Source organism: Pleurodeles waltl, chromosome 7, assembly GCF_031143425.1.
Source record: "Pleurodeles waltl isolate 20211129_DDA chromosome 7, aPleWal1.hap1.20221129, whole genome shotgun sequence".
Classification (NCBI taxonomy): domain Eukaryota; kingdom Metazoa; phylum Chordata; class Amphibia; order Caudata; family Salamandridae; genus Pleurodeles; species Pleurodeles waltl.
Window position 1 is genome coordinate 1,144,152,982 of NC_090446.1, and position 15,214 is coordinate 1,144,168,195.

General features: G+C 42.8%; 1 long non-coding RNA gene across 1 annotated transcript in view; it reads left to right on the top strand.

Moving 5' to 3' along the window:
* LOC138246042 (uncharacterized) overlaps positions 1-13,391 on the top strand; it is an 85,540-nt gene extending 72,149 nt beyond the window's left edge. Inside the window, exon 2 of the long non-coding RNA XR_011194212.1 lies at positions 9,440-13,391. This is a non-coding gene — a long non-coding RNA (uncharacterized lncRNA). The remainder of the gene's footprint in view (positions 1-9,439) is intronic.
* Positions 13,392-15,214: the final 1,823 nt, after the last annotated feature.

The window sequence follows — 15,214 nt, forward strand, 5'->3', positions numbered from 1 at the left end:
TAGTGGAGCAGCTGCAGTTGCATCAGGGTCAAAGGCCTGGTCAAAGAACACTTGTACTTCAGGAGTTCATATTGGAGCCCCTAAGCACATGTAGTTGTGAGCTGGGGTCAGTGATTGTGAAAGTGTAAGTGTATGCAAGTGCGTTTATGAGCGAGAAACAGTGGGTGTGAGTGTATGGGTACATTTGTGTGTGAGGGCACCCAAGACAAATTTTGAAAACAATGAGGTGAAACCATGGCAAGTATTACGCCCTACCACATTTAGGGATTACCAGCCACTACTGCTGGTATCATCAACACAAGCTGTGTTTATAGGTCCACTTCATTATCGAACCCTTCAGAGAGTAAAAACTTGACACTTAGAAAAAGGGCTGGGCTACTCTGGACCACTGGATCAGGAAACCAAGAAGGAAGCAATATCATGGGTGTAAAACCTGGCTTGGAACAGCAGGTCATTATTCAGCACTAGCACCTTTCTACTATTAGAAACCAATACAAATATGTCTGGATGGGATGCTCAATACGACCTGTTCTTGACTGGCAGAACATGGTCAAAGAATGTCGTCCATGCACATAAATTACTAAGAGCTTCTTGCAGGTCCCTTTGCGATCCAATGTTACACGAGAAATCATGCTTGTTGTTCTGTTCCACTCAGAATGGACATCTTCACAGTGGAAAGGTAAATCAACTACTTAAGGTGTACTTGATCAAAGACTCTAGTGAATCTTGCAAAACAATTATGGGGATAATATCTTCAGCATCACATATTAGTAAAAGCAGAATACCCTCCCAGCTCTCTAAACTCAGAAGCAGACTGGTGTTCTCATCATCTAAGAAACTTCAGTGATTTGAAATTACATGTTGCAGTTTTCCTGTATCTTCAGAATCTTTGAGGATCCTTCGCCACAGATCTTCTCGCAGCCAGACTGAATGCACAACTGCCCCAATTTTACAGTTGTAGGTCACAGTCAATGGCTCTGTCATCAGATGCCTTCCTTCATCCGTGGACACTGGGTCTACTTTATGCTTTCCCTCCTCTTCTAATGACTTTGCGCTGTCTTGCCAAGGTCAGGAGGGAACTAACTTCTCTGGACATAATATCTCCTTATTGGCTACCCCCTATGTGGTTTCTGGATCTCCTTCAAGTGTCAATTGATGTTCCAGTTATTTCTACCTTGCCACGACTTCTCCAGAACCCTCAGGGTCAGTAATCTCAGGCAAGCTCCAATACATTGCTTGGAAGATGTCTGGTCAGTGTGGTCTGGCCCAGGATTTTCAACAGACATGCTTGCTTTCATCAACCAACACTGGCGCAAGGCACTTCCAGTGTCAACAATTCAGCATTGGCCTCCTGGGTACGCCGGTGCATGGACTCAAGTTCAGATCTTATTTTGGCAAATATTGCGTCAATAGCAAATTAGTTAGAGCATCTAGCAGCTTCAGGGAGGTCTTACAGAACTGTAAACATAAATAGATCAGCAATTTGGATACATCACAGAACATTTCAGGGAAACCTGTGGAGAAACATCCTCTGATTTGCAAATTAATTCATGGAATAAGGATGAGAATTCCTCCTGCTTCTAAATATACTTCATTATGGGATGTGAATACTGTTTTGAACAGGTTTTTTTGTCAGACAATATTTCTCAAATGTTAAAAGCTTTGTCAGCAAAGTTAAATATATTATGTTAAGTATGTTATTTAGTTTGATTTCATTCAAAAGAGTTTCTGACATTAAAATGTTGGATCTTTCAGCCAGGTGGTTTACTTATTTAGGTGTTTTCTTCTCAATTTTGAGAATAACTAAAGATGTTATATTGGCAGTGGAATATCCTGCTTTTCCAGATCACCCAAAGCTTTGGGTGGCATGATGTTTAAAAGAATATGAATGTAGAACAATTTTCAGAACATCTCATGGTCAACTCCTTGGGCCTCATGTATAAAGTCTTTCAATGGTTGCAAACCCTCAGATTCAGTAAGGGTTTATGATTGCTAGAACACTTTTCGAAATGTACTAAACCCAATTAACAATGCGAAAAGACTTTACAAATCGCTAACAATAAGGAATTAGAGCATCCATTCCAAATACTTATTCCTTATGGTATGTTTTAATGTTTTGCAACCAAAATATGGTCACAACACATTGTTATTTTACCACCAACTTAAAGGTAGTGGTAAGCCATTTCCAAACAGGAAGGGGTCCCCATTGAACCTTTTCCCTTTGTGAATGTTGACTAAAACGTATTTTAGGAGTACTAGTCCTAAAAAAGGTTTGTTTAACTTTTCATTTTTTCAAACATATACCATTTTCCTTTTGGAAAAACTGGTTTCAATAGTAAAGGTTGCTTTACTTAAAAGCAAACACAGACATGGTTGTTTGCTGATCCCAGCAGGCCACCATCATTGTGATTGTGGACAACTTTAGTGGGTTGCGATTTGCAACCTACCTAATGCATAATAATGAGTTTGGTCAAATTGTTAACCACTGCTACTCTGTATTTTGTACACTGACTTATTAGTACATAGGTTGGTTCACAAAATACAAACACATTCAGTAAAAGTTGGTGCCTCCCTTTTTATCTTTTTATCAAATGTGTTTTTCGTACCTCATTCTCCTGTATTTTAGGCAAAATTTGTGAAATAAAGACAGTAGGTAATGTCCCAGACGATGATCGATGTTTCCATCTTAGGATCCTATTTTTCCATGTGGAAAAAGCAGACTTTCCAAATATTATGCAGGGAAATCTTCATTTTATTAAAGAAAGTGTATTATCTGCCTCTGTATATGATGGGTGCTATATTAGATGTGCATAATCCCTTTTGAAATATACCACTTGCTTGCTTTACCTTACAGTTTCTCAATCAATCAACTGTTCCGCAGTCATCTTGAAAGTTCATGGATCTGGTATGGATTGTGGTTTTTCTCTTGGTATTTTCCTGCATTTGTTTCATACAACACTACACCCAAAGTAAAACTGATGTACAAATTTAAAAATAACATTATACATAATCCCGGGTTTCTCAATAATATAAAATTGTAATAAATAATAAATAGCTTTTACCATTTCTACATTGATGAACTATTTTGATGCATTAAGAAAGAGGAAAGACAAGATTGCTGGGGTTCTGTACAGAACTAATAGCAGACCTGTGTAACTAACATTAGTAGTAGTGCACCCAGAGGCGGTTCCTCCCTTAGGGCAGAGGAGCATCACCCACCTGCTGACAGCGCAGCAAGTATGAAAAAACAGGAACAAAGAGATGTCATTACCATTTCATTTTTCAGCTCAGCCTAATGGCAGCACTGTGCAGGGTCATAGGTTCTGACTGGCAGCAGGGAGCAGTGGTAGTAGCTGCTCCATTTTAAAATGCACATGTCACTTTGGAAGGCTGTCTTACGACGGGCAGCCTGACATGTACATTCTAAACCTCTCTACCCAGCTGTCTTAGACAGCTGGGTGGAGATCAGGCACAGGCCCCCAGTGCCTGATGGAACATCGAGGCAGCCTTCTCTAGCCAATCCTGGTGCTTCTCTCATGCTGCCTAACATTTACCAGCAGCATGAGAGCAGCATCAGGATTAGTTAGAGGCGTGGCTCCAAGAGTTCTTGCTGCCTCCAACTGCAGCAGGACCAATCATGAGGACGAGGGAGTGGGTAAGTTGGCTTTTTAGTTTTTTTCATTAAATTGCTTACATACCCACTTGCAGTTGCAGGCAGTGTGATAAACTCATGCCAGAGCTCTCAATTGTGGCCCATTATAAATGCTATTGATTATGGACCACAATTGAGAGCTATGCCTCTTCTCACAGTGCTTGTAAATAGGTCACAAATTTGGCCCCACAGTTTTATAATGTAAGGGGCCGCTCCTGCCTGCATCTGCGCTTGATGGGTACTGTAGGTTCTTTTTAGTATCTCACAGTATAAGAATTTTTTGTAGGCCTGGGCGGAGATATAATGCCATTCTCGGAGTTGGTGGAATTTCAGTAAATCTGCATTATGTGTATAATGAAGAGTTCCTGCCAAATTATGCCATAAGGTGCGTGGTGGAATTATATTCCCTTTCACACATGCGAGGCTTGGTAAAATTTCACTCATGAATACCAATGAGATTTGCCACCTGCTAACCTGATTTCCGGCTGCCACAGAGTCTTCCACTGCCATTTTGTGATGCTTGTGATCACGAGCAGTCGAGCAGCTGCTTCTCGGGTAGATTTTCTAATCGAGAAGCAGAGAAACCAACTCATAAATACTTTCTTGAGTTGATATTCTACTCGAACAGACAGTTCAGGTTGTTTTTTTAATGCAAAAATCATGTTTTTGTTTTGTTTTTTTTCAACAGGAAGGAAGTGTTCCAGAGACCCTAACTCCCTCTTCCTGCCCAGCAGGCTCCTCCCAGTGCTTTGCCCATCTCCTATTCACTTTTTATTTTGATTTCAAGGTGAAAGGATCATTCTGTTTGTCTGCAATTCCTGCTGCATATCTACTATTGAATTTTAAGGACTTTGTTTTTGGGACATCACAACAAGTAAATAAAGAAAAGTTTGAATAAGAGTGTTGTTTGATAGAAGGCATGCACCAGTGTTTTTATTTGTACTTTTATTCAATTTTAATTTGATTGTGGTTGTGGTGGGTGGCCTGGGTTTGCATTAGGGGCCCAGTATTTTTTTGCATTCAATTTTTTATCCTTTATATGGGAAAAAAGTTGCAAAGTTAAGTACATTTTATCCATGTTTGTGAAATTTGCACTATTCACTTATTCTACCATGTGGCCTAGGTGGTCCATGGGCCATTCAGCCAGTACTAGTCACTGGGTATATGAAACAACTGTTTCTGTGGTATATGTTGTATTAAAACATCTCTGATTGAGGCCAGGGATGGCATTGGATTATGTGAAAAATATGTTTTTTTGGAATTTCACGTTTTGGCTGCAAAAATATTATTTTGGGGGGATGTTTGTGTTGTAAAAATGGTCATACCTGACTTAATTTTCTTTTTTAGCAATGCTGAACTAATGGTAGTGTTTTCTTAATTATTCACCATTCATCTGTGTGTGTGTGTTTGTGTTTTTGCCATAGGTCAACATTTTGTCTTTGTTCTCCATGCCATGTTGTTGGTGGCCATTTTGTGTAGTCAGTGTCCATAGGCCTGCATGTGTTCTTTGTTGCTCATGCCCCCTTGCTTGTTATTGTTTTATCGTGTGGCCTTTAGCCATGTTTTGCAGCCAGTCAGTGGGCTTTTGTCAAAAGGCCTGCATTGTTCTTTGTTGTCCATACCTCCTTACTTGTTGTTGTTTGAGCATGTGACCTGTGATCATTTTGTGCAGCCAGTCAGTATGCTTAGTTCTGCCATAGGCCTTCATGTATTCTTTGTAGTCCAGGAGTCTTTGCTTCATACCTGCCAACTCGCACAGTGGTACTGTGTCTTCCACAATATTGCTCACTTCACACGTTCTCCCCGTGAACAGCCAGTATCGCACAATAAATCCATGCCTGGGTTTAGTGTTGCCAGATTGGATGATTTCCCGTGTTAAAGGGGCAAAGGTTTTCGTATTTGTGCGGGGAAAAGCACCACTGGCGGGTGATGGATTGGGCTGGATTTGGTTGTGGCTGTGTGCATAAACTTTTTAAAATTCAGTGCCACCTGCCTTATCATGAGGCACGTACCTGAAACTGCCTGTGCCCCTGAATTAGCGTAAACAGATCTAATCAATCATGAATAGCGCTACCAATGATTGCTTCTCAAATTGATTATTAGCCCATCCCTCCTTGCTGTTGAATTGTCATGTGTCCCAAGTCGGACCAAGGTAGATCAGTGTCCCCACTTTTCGCCTGCCCCAAAATACTCACTGTGCAGCACTAGTCAGCAAGTTGACAAAAGCAAGCAGCTCCAGTGCTTCTGCCTAGTGGAAGCCAATGACACCGTTAATTTATGCGTGTCGGGCAGCACCAGGCCTCATATTAATTAAAAGACAGTAAGTCGTGGTTTCGTAGCATACTAGTGTGTGAATTAATGGAACGTCAAATGAACTCTAGATTGCCACATATATTTTCTTTGAGATACCCTCATATTATCTTGACATGTCTCACAATCCCCACCCATCGTTTGCTTACCAACAAGCTCCTTAGTAGCACTAATAATGCTTCTTAGTGTGTCAAAAGGAAGGTACAAGAGCAGATAATGCTGTTTTTCCTTGAGGTATTGTGGAGCGTGGAATATGCCGGGAATGCGTGTGAGCTGAGCTCCTTTATAGTTCACCATTTCATCACCTTAAAAGTGAGGAGACAGCGGATCACAGTAAAATGAGGAATGTATTCGTACCCTGGTTGTGGCACTCCTGTAAAAGCTAGCAGGATGGCCGATGAGCCACTGACCTGAACATGTTTTATAATGTGCAGGTCGAGAGTTCAGACTGACACTTGATTAAGAAGCGCCTCTGCTAATTTTAATTTTAGTCAGGCCAACCATGAAGAGCATGCGCAAAGTTGTCTTCACGGGTGCAGTGTTATGCTGCGAGATGGCAATGGAATGTTCAGTCTCTCTCTTTAATAAAGTGCTCATATCACTGTCGCCACTTTACACCCGCCTCATCATACTGCACAACGCTAGTCAGTCTGTTGAGAGACCAGAAGCAAGCAGCTCCAGTGCTTCTACCCAGCATCCCTCAGTGACACCAAGCACTGATGTATGGTTGTCGTGCAGGCCTCAGGTTAACTAAAACACAGTAAGTCATTTTATAGCATACTGTGACCTAAGTAATGCTGTAAGATGACAACACAGACCAGCCTCTCTCTTTTAGAAAGCGCTCGTAAGACCGTCAAAAAGAAGATGAATTCTGCCTGTCACCTGCGCTATAATCTCGTCTTCCAGGTTAGAAAAACATGCCCAGTTGGTGGCTGAATTGTAATGAAAATCGAAAACCTGGGATCAATCATTGCTTCCCTGCTTAACCAATTTTTATGTTCCTAGGATGGTGCTTCTTTTATTGACTTTCAATTTTAGGGTTGAGCGCACGCGCAAGCGCTCCGGCCCCTGTTGCAATCTCTGTGTGGCATTTTAACCACGCTCATCAGTTTGGTTGGTTTGTGGGCTTGCCTTTTAAAATTTGCTCAATTTCATTAGCGAAAGGCATGCATACGTCATACCTTTTCCAGTGCTTAGCCCTCCTCTACAGCACCGGTAAACTACTGAAATCATACGAGGCTCTGTGTTTTCTGAATGACTTCTGCAATATTTCTTTTTATTTTCTACGCAGCGTGACCTCGCTGGGCAGTAGTCGAGTGCTTTGCATGACATCGACACTGTTACATGGATAACGCTACTTTTACAAGTTACATGGATAATTCTACTTTTGCTGGCTACATGGACAATTGCACTTTTGTCGTTACGTTTCACTGCGAGTGAACTTCTGTTTCCTTTTCTGTGTCTCCTTCCCCCTCATGGCGATCGGTGGCTTGCATATGTGAAACTGTTTTACTTTTCATTATCAGTTTATGTGGCAAGAAAAGCCCGGTTAGGAGTTTACAACGCTAATAGCTCTAACTCGAGCAAATGCGAGACCCACTGCATAACAAATGCTTGTTATTCATTGGTATAAACAATGAGAGAACTAAAGCTGAGAAAGTCTATTTTCCTGGCATACTCTCAGATATGTGTCCCAATCATACCTCTTCACACCTCTCTCTGGCAAGATGAAGGAGATGAAGGTGTGACAGGAACTTGTTGTTGCTTAGCTGCGGGAAGTCCTTCCAGAGCAGGAGATTACAGTGTTTGCTTCTCTTTCTTCTGCTGTATTTGTTTATAAAGACAAGCAGAGATATTCTGTTTATTTTTTGGACTCCTTAGTTAAAAGCTAGAGTCTTTAGGCATGTTCCTACAAGTTCCAAGCTACTGCATCTTTCCTTTAAAAAACTGGCTTGTTTTTAAGTGTTTCTAATCCCTGTCTGTAACAAATATCCAGCAGAGCAGTTAATGTTTATAAAGTACTTAAATGTTTACAATAATGTTATGATTTAAAGCACAGTTAATGCTCATGCAGCAATTAATAAACTAACTGGTAATTCTCAAAATAAACATGTCATGTTTCGTCTTTTAACTCTCATGACGCATTCCTGTGCGCAACGACCACTCCTGTGAATCAGCTAAAGGATCCCACTGTGGAAAGTTTCCAAGTTTGGCAGGTCTGTTGCTTGCTCCTCTTGTTGTTTGACGATGTGGCCGGCAGGCATTTTGTGTATCCAGTCAGTGTGCTTTTGCCATAAGCCTGCATGTGTTCTTTGTTCTGCATGCCTCCTTGCTTGCTCTTGTTGTTTGTATGACCACGTGGTGGGCGACCATTTGGTGTAGCCAGTCAGTGTGCTTTTGCCATAGCCTTCATGTGTTCTTTGTTGTCCACACCTCCTTGCTTGTTGTTGTTTGACCTTGTGGGCGGCAGTCATTTTCAGCCAGCTATCTAGTTTATAGTAATCCTTTTTTCCAGTTTTCAAAGCCATTTTCTAGGGATATTGATAGAAGAGGGTTAAGCCATTTTTTTTTCATATTTGTATTTTTTCCCTGATATCAGGTGAATGTGCTTGAGGGGCATTGCAGTATATGAACACTGTTTATAAGCATTTTTCCATTTTTCCCTGTACCTCCTTGAATCCCAATGGATTTCTCATAGTCCCTAGTGATACATCAACAGACACTTTTTTTTTCATTTTCCCTCCACCCCGCCTGCCATAGGTCCTCACTTAGGCCACAAATACAAATCAGCATTCATTTTGCGAGGATTATGTCATTTTCCCCTGCCCCCCACCTGGCATGGATACACACCAGCATTCATTTTTTAAGAATTATGTCATATTCCCCTGCACCCTTCACCTGCCATAGGCACAAAGTAGCATTCATTTTTTAAGAATTATGTCATTTTCCTCTGCACCCCTGCTTGCCATTGGCGCACACCAACATTAATTTTTTAAGGATTATTCCATTTTCCCCTGCACCCTCTGCCTGCCATAGGCACTTACCAGAATTCATTTTTTAAGTATTATTCAATTTTCTTGTCACCTCTGCCTGCCAAAAGCACACACCAACATTAATTTTTAAGGAATATTCAATTTTCTCTTGCACCCCCTGACCGCAATAGGTGCACGCCAGCATTAATTTTTTAAGGATTATTCCATTTTCCCCTCACCCCTGCCTGCCATAGACACACAACAGCATTTATTTTTTAAGGATTATTAAATTTTCCCTGCACCCCCCTCTAGATACACATAAAGTAAACAGTTACATCTGTATGTTGTTTTCCTGATTGAAATATGTTATAGTGTGAATTGGAATCGATAGTCGATACACTATTTTTGTTAATTATTTGGGATAACCTCACAAAATGATAGTGTCTGTATTATAAATAATTCAAACTGCAAAAATCCCATGTGTTTCTTGTCTGTGTGTTTTTAGGTGCACAAGAGATATCATCCACACTACTGACAGACAGAAGACCGGCACAAAGTGACATGTCCAGAGCACGTGACACCTCTGCTTCTGCTTGTGCAGCTAAGTGCCAACTGACAGAGCTTGAAGATGACCCCAAAGAAAGGTGCTCCTGCAAAGAAAGTGGCCAATGAGGAGGAGAAGAAGAAGAAGCAGATTTCCACCACTTGCATGCCACCATCCACTTTTTTCAGGAAACGTGGTGGGCCTGCCGCACCATCTTCCGGGCAGCAAACTGGGAGCAACACTCCTGCAATGATGGCACCAACCCAGCCTAAGCCCAAGGCCATGTCTCTCAGTGAAGCAATCACTGCAATCATGGTGAGAAGCAGTAAGTCTGAATTGAAGCTGTCTCAGCTACAAACTACTACCCAATCATCACAGGGAAACTGAGCAATGTGGACTACAATACCAGCTGGAGCCAGCAATAGTTCTTTCTAAAGTAGGAGTAGAACAGGTGGTTGAGCTTCCTGCTGAGTAAGATGTACCTCTTCTTGAACCATTAGCTTCCTGATCTCCAGCAAGAAAAAAAGGGTATTCCAACATCTTGTCTGATGATCTGGACATGAATTGGATGCTGGCTGAGTCCCAGACCCACTAGGAGAGACAAGGAAAAAGGAAGGTTCTGAAAAGCCTTAGAATTACGGAAGGGGAGGAGGAGGACAAGCCACTCATTGTCATAGAAGCTGGCTCAGAGAATATCAACTTTTCCCCCTTCTATTCAATCTTCTCAGAGGGATGTGGCACTAGTTCCAGCACCTCCACACCGCCAGCTTCCCTATTTGGAAGACCCCCGCTGAGACCTTCTCTACCACTACCTCAGTTGAAGAACGCACTGCAGAGGTCCAATTGTCAACACACCCACCTACCTTCAGTTCTTTTGGTATTGGCAATGGTACCAGGGTCACACAAAAAAGTTCTCCTCCCCAGTTTGGGACTTCTTTACTAAGAGCAAGCAGGAGGACAACATTGCAATATGCTTCATTTGCCACGCACATGTTCATTGAGGTAAGCTTGGTTCACACTGATACTGGAGGCCAAACAACACACAATCTGGTGGGAGGAGCACCTTAAAAAAATTACTGCAGGTGGTGGTTTTGATGAGAGAGGGGAATTAGCTCTGATCATGTGGGGGATGATGTGGAAGAAGAGGGTGAGAGCTTTACAGAAAGCATCAACTGGAATCTGGCTAAAGTGTTAGCAGTGGACTTTCTCCCTTTCTCTTTTGTGGAAGTAGTGGGATTTTTAGAATATGTGGCAGTCATCGTCTGAAATGGACGCTTCCCAGCCAGACCTATTTTGTCAGAGTTGCTACTCCAGCACTCCATCACGATGTGTGTAGTGTACCGCCTCCTGGGTCAGGAATAAATAACATGGGTGTGCAGCGTACAAATAGTTACACGCTATCACCAAAACTCACTGGGTCTCTGTGTCTTCTTTTTACCGGCCCGCAACATGTCTGACCGGTACGCTCATAACTCTACACTGGCCACAAGGCTGATTGTTGTTCCCACTCTGTACAAACCCCATTAGCAGAATGCTGGTGCACAGCCTCCTCTATTGGCATCCCTAAGTCTACGATCTGACAGTCAGTGACCCGGACAGCGTACTGCCGGCCCCACCTACCCATACCCACCTGGCGGTGCGCAGCATGGCCATTTTTGCATCCAGGACAGGGGCAGAGGAGGTCAGAAGAATCACTGAACCTGTGCATACCAGAGGGATAGCACAAGGGATGTGGGTACATTTCCCTCCCCCTCCTGGCAGTACATGAGGGGCCCTTGCTTACCAGGCTCTAGTGCCACATTGCAGAATAGCTGGCCACAGACCAGAGCACCACGGAACTTTGGCCCTGGACATAGGCTCCCAGACATCCTGCAGGCCAGCACACACATGCAACTGGCTCTTGCCCGAAAAAAGGGGCATAACTTATGCAGCCAGCAGCCTAAACAGCCCAGCACTTCACAAGGCCTGTCAATGAGACAAGTATTAAAAGGGATAGGCAGGACCACCAAAACATTGACACTCAGTAGAGACCACAAAATCCCCTTCAAGATGCCTGAACATCACATAACAACCCTATCACGCATAGTGCCCAGCACCCCTTGGTCAGGCGACTGCACGTGACAGTGCTCATGCTATAAGATAACGGAAATACCTCACCTACACAAGTAAAGGGTGAAAGCCTATCATCAGCTGCTGCGCATAAAGGGACATTATGGCCACAGCCCCAGTCATTCAAACATTCATAGTTGAAAGGGTCCCCTCCTCACAAGCTCCAATGTGAAAGGACTGGGTAGAATGCCTCCAATTCTATTTTGAAAGTGCTGATATTGCAGCAGAGAGGCGGTAAGCACTCCTGCTCCATCTGGGTGGCAAGGACATACACAAAATCTACAAGACTCTAGTAGAAGCAACCCCAAAAACATACACCACCCTGAATGCACATTTTGAACCCATGGTGAACAAGGACTGTCAACAGTTTGTGTTAAGACAAGCTCAGCAGGAATCAGAAGAGTCATTAGACGTATTTTACAACCGCCTTAAGGAACTCACAAGCACATGTGGTTTCAGTAATGAACAGGAGGAGATCAGAGAACAAATCATTCAGGGGTGCTCATCAACTAAAGTTTGGTAGACAGTACTACAAGAATCAGGGAAATCGCTACAACCATCCTCACCCTGGGGACGTCCAAGGAACTGTCTAGAGTGAGGGCATCTCACATGGAAGCTGCCCTCCATGAGCTGATTAAGTCAGAACCCATCAATAGCATACAACCACGCAAAACCACCAACACTCCTAAGCTGAAACAAGACGGCCCGCAGAGTCCAGACGGTCCTGCAGATACAGTTGATATTGCGAAGAGCTACCCCACAGATCCAATGAATGCCCACTAGAGGCAAGAAGTGCACTGTGTGCAACAAGTATAATCATTTCACCAAGGTCTGCAGATCATCTAAAAGAAAGCCGTCAAAAGTGATTGTCCATGTGCTGACTGTGGAAGTAGACGAACCTAGAGACATGGATGATGACATCGCAGAATTTTCATACACACCGTCTTCACTGTCAGGCCTCCCTAAGCCACACGTCGCCCGTTCCTCCGGTGTCAAATCCACAAGGGACCACATCCAGTTCTTGCAACCACTGATACATGTGCATCTATCTGACAAGTTACTTGATTGCAACTCTTACCTTAAAAGAGGTGCGAAGGCCTGACAGAGACGATGTGAAACCAACTTTCACCTTCTGACCTCACCTATAGCTTTGTTTACATAAGTGCACACCTTAGTACTTCAATCAAGAGGAGAGAGGAGGACCCTTAGCTTGTCATAGTCTACTTGAAGTTGTTGACCAATAGTGAGACTATAAGTGCCTTAAGTCCCTTCATTTACCTCTTATTTCTCTTTGATTAAAAAAAGTCTCCCAAACCCAGCCTTCAGCCCTGGTGCTTTAAATATGTGCAAGGCAACTTGAGGATCATGTACTGTAAAGAGATGCCATGAGGCCCATGCTGGGTTTGGCGACTGTTGTTATCTGGTAGATGAGTGGAGGATGGTTTTATATTGATCAGCCCAATGATCTAATGGAAACAGAATACACGTATCACCAAAAACATAGATACTCTAATACATAGAGCATTGTTTAAAGAGTTATGTACCTGCCAAGTAGGATCATTTCTTGAGTACCTGAATACTGTGATTTTGCTTCACATCACCTTTGAACTAAATTATTAGGAGAAAATTATTTCAGGCAAATATAGGTTCTTGTCAACAATAGCCTTTTAAATAACTCCCGCAGCCAAAAGGAAAACAAAATAGTTCTGCAGTTTAGCTAAGTCTCTTAGAGGTTATTTCTAGCAAAGTCTTTAACAGTATTTTTGTTAGTCGTTTGTTTTTTCAGAATAAACATAAATTTGTACCTTTTGTCTTGATTTTCCGTCTTTCTTTTGTTGCAGGTACAGGTGCTTTATTTGGAATGCGAGCCGGGAAACAGATTGTCGCTTAGTAGGTGTTTTTTTTTGCTTCTTTGTTTCTTTTTCTTAATTGTAAATGGGTCCCCGAGCCCTCTTGAAATGTAGACAGGAAATCGCTTGAGTCGTTATTAGGGAACGCATCGCCAGAAGTCTTGAGGCAAAGCACTGAGATTTTGCTGGGGCACGGTTTGAGTACATCCAATGCCGTCTCATTCCAAAAACATGCGGCTCTCAGCTGGAGAGCTCCACGTATGTTCAGCACGCAGCTCGATCATCTGTTTAGCTTAACAGCGAGAGCTGTCAGAAAGCCATGTGAGAAGAACACATGGCTGAGTCATGAGTCTAATTTCTCATATTTGACAAGACATCAGTAGGTTTCCGGACAGAGTAGTAATTAACATACCTAAACCCCGAGAAACAGAGTTTGATGATATTAGAAATCAGTGCAGACATAACTCTGATGTACAAATAAACCACATCCCTGATATACAAATAAACCACTATTATTCAGATACATATGCTTTGCAAATAAGCAGCTATTATTCCGATACATATGCTCATTTATATACCAAAAGTGCACAAGAGCCCAGGGTGGGCAACAACTGTGCGTTATTCTTTTTTAAGACCTTAATATAAGGACACCACTTGTATCACAGGTGCAGATTTGTTACTGTCTGTTGGGGGGAATAGAAACCTACCATGCATTGGCCCAACTGCCGCGCCTGGAAAAAGCCAGAGTAAAAGTGTTTGCCTACAGTCAGTCGCAGCCACTACCCATACTGGAGTGCTTTAAGTATCCGGTGTCCCACGAAGGGACAAGCATGAACACTACCATATACGTAGCAGGCGCCAACCTTGGCATGCAAGTCAGTGTTCACACAGCCAAGTCCCTGAATCTCATATCCTTTGCATTTGGAGTGCAAATGAAAGAGCTAGCAAACATTCTAGCAGACTTTGAAGGAATCTTCCAAGGCATCAGGTGTCTGAAAGCAAAGAGGTGCACATCGATCGAATGATCCAGCCAGTAGCATTGCAACACAGACAGATTGCATTCCACCTTAGGCCTAAGGTAGAGGAAGATCTAGCAGAATTAGAGAAAGCTCGCAACTTCGAAAAGGTAGTCTGCACCACACCATGAGTATCTCTGATCGTGGTGGCAAAGAAACAGAGACAGCTAGACAAAGTGCGTATTTGTGTGGACACCAGACTCCCAAATGCAGCAATCAAGAGAGAACGCCATCTAACCCCCATGATTTATGACATCCTAGGAGAACTTAAAAGTGCCAAATGGTTCTCTAAAGTTGACCTCCCCTCAGGCTCTCACCAGCTGCCTCCCCACCCTGGCTCAAGATATATCACAACATTCTCCACCCATGTAGGCCTAAGAAGGTATCGCCACCTCAACTTCAGAATATCCAATGCGGCATGGTGTTCCAAAATATAATTTGAGAAATGTTCTTTGGCCTACAGGGTGTCATCAACATCAGCAACGACATTCTGATCTTTGCCAAAACAGTGAGAGTACACCATGAGAACCTAAGAAGAGTCCTTGAAATTATCCAAGATTCTGGGTTGACCCTCCACAGAGAAAAGTGTGAGTTCATGAAGCAGTCTATCAGCTACACGTTTTCCACTTAAGGAGTAGCAGCAGACCCCAGGAATGTGCATGACGCACAGGAAGCCTCCCTGCTCACCAACATCTCTGAAGTGTAAATCTTCCTTAGAATGGTAAACATTTGTGTGTAGTTCATACTTGACCTCTCCAACC